Source organism: Frieseomelitta varia, unplaced genomic scaffold (assembly GCF_011392965.1).
Source record: "Frieseomelitta varia isolate USP_RPSP 00005682 unplaced genomic scaffold, Fvar_1.2 scaffold_338, whole genome shotgun sequence".
NCBI lineage: Eukaryota > Metazoa > Arthropoda > Insecta > Hymenoptera > Apidae > Frieseomelitta > Frieseomelitta varia.
This window is the reverse complement of record NW_025110077.1, coordinates 124,577-126,947: the sequence shown is the minus strand read 5'-3', so window position 1 is coordinate 126,947 and position 2,371 is coordinate 124,577. Positions and strand designations below refer to the sequence as shown.

General features: G+C 28.4%; 1 long non-coding RNA gene across 1 annotated transcript; it reads left to right on the top strand.

The window, feature by feature from the left end:
- Positions 1-279: 279 nt before the first annotated feature.
- On the top strand, positions 280-2,171 carry LOC122530321. The gene is made up of 3 exons (XR_006306972.1): positions 280-351; positions 555-664; positions 2,067-2,171. It is a non-coding gene; the product is annotated as an uncharacterized LOC122530321 (long non-coding RNA).
- Positions 2,172-2,371: the final 200 nt, after the last annotated feature.

Here is a 2,371-nt window from a genome sequence, read left to right as displayed (position 1 = left end):
TACGTGTTAAGAATTATTATTTCTATTCTCAATTAAATTAATAAATATGTGTATAATATTAATGCTGTATGATAATATTAATCGAATATAATATGATAATATCATAAAAAATATTTTGATAAAATGCTTTGATTTTCTAGTAAATTACTCGAATCTTATTCGTATATTTTCTCCCCCTCCTCCTCTCTCAAATTAATGACGCGAACTTGTTGCGCAAAGGATTAGTCTATTGTCTAAAATCGTGTCGTTAGGATGTATTTGTCCGCGTGATATTTATTTAGTGTATAATATTATCGTCATTGTCATTTTTATCGTTTGTGTCCACACCATCGTTAACTTCGTTTAATCAGTGTACGTTTTTTCTTCAGTAATTTAGTATATTTTACATTTGATGTACATTTATTGTAATTTATCTCTGATTGTCTCTCTAATTATACGTTTACAGATAATTCGTATTGACTTCTCAAGACGGCATTTGATCTTAATTATTGTTTTATTTATACAAAGTTTATTCTTTTTTTATGTTATTTGAAGATTTTTATCTTTTTGTACAGAATACTGGTTAATTGTTAGACAATTTTCGAAGTATTAAGAAGACGCCACGGAATTCAAAAGAACGTCACGTGATCGACAACAACGGACATTGGCATATCATCAAGACACGGTAATGTTTGATTTATTTTATTGTAAGATTGTTTCATCTTTTTATTGAATAATTGATGATATTTATTTCGTATTCGTCATTCTAATTAAACATACATCGTTAATAACTAGAGACAAATTTGAACACATTCTGCGCATTCGTGTTGTACAGAATTATTTAACGGTCGAAAGTGCGCCATGTTTGATTTGTATGAAATACGTTTGAATCTTTAATGGCGGATATTACGTTGTGCATGGTGCAATTTCACAAGAAATAATGAGTCAAGAGATAAATCGTAATCGCGATTACAATCTTATTAGATAGAAAATTTATTATTCATCACAGATCAGTAATGAATAATTATTCAGTGTTAATATTTTTTAAAATTATAAAGAGTTCTATTGTTAATAATCCCTATATTGTGGGAGGTAAAAAAGCATTCTATATCAAGTCTATTCTATCTGATTTTTGAATCATGTGATACGTCCATTTTGTAGTTCATTTGCGGTATTACGATTTGTAATTTCAATATTCGACATGAATAATTTGACAATATGCACGATACGGGTGCGGGCACAAACGAGGTCAAAATAATCAGGAATTTGTTATACGAGAGTTAATAAAATGATACAAAGTGTGAATGATTTAATAATTACAATTACAATTAATTACAATTCATATACTTAATATATTATATTCTAGAAAATAATCACGCATGTATATTACACATAAATACATGTTTTATTATGTTTGTACTTTTATTATAAAATGGTCTATTCGTTTGTTGATTCTCTAACTTCGCATTGTGTAATGTTTAACAATTGTAATACTAAATTCAACAATAGTTTATTAAAAAATATTCGTATTTAATAGTTAAAATAATAATTTCATTACATGATGTAATAAAATTTTTCGTTTCTCAAGTAAAGTAAGGGGCAGAAGGCTTTGAAGCTCGAAATCAAAACAAGCGAACACATAGACACCTGTGTTTATGTAGGGTCACAGTATCCCTACCACTTTCGACTTTGTGTCGAGACGTGTCGAGGGAATCATTCATCTATGGAATTTCGTGGCAATAACAACGTGTTACGTCGCATTAGATTCGTAACTTTCTAACCTATCGGTGGCTTCTCTTTGATAGCGTCGCTTCTTCGAGACTCTTTTACTTCCATTTATACCTCATTAGTAGTATCATTTAATTAATACGCGTGTGTTTAACGATTTATTAACGATTTATTAACGAGCACGGTAACGAAATCGAGTAATACTTTGAAATTTTTCATGTCGATTTTTCTACAATCATCGGTTTTACTTGTACGATAGCTTATTTCGTAAGTTTTTTTCAATAAAATTTGATTATCGTTTTATTTTTACATATTTGCCTTCATTTGACACATTCTGACTTTGATTTCTTTTTGTGCAGGTTATTTCTTGATTACAAAGGTAGCACATGGACGCCACGTGTCGATTTAATAATCATTCTGATGAACTTTTACTTTGAAAGTTTGGTAACATTTTCTTTACTTTGGATATACATTTGATATACATTGATTTATATGTATTTGAGATACAAGATATGTAATATAATTATTTGGAATACAAGGATGAAAATAGAAAAGATGAAATAAATTGTTTTATTTCAAATATAGAGATCGTAGTAGCCTAATAGTATACATTTTTAAATGGATATACACATATATTTTTGCTTTAGAATAATAATATATTTGC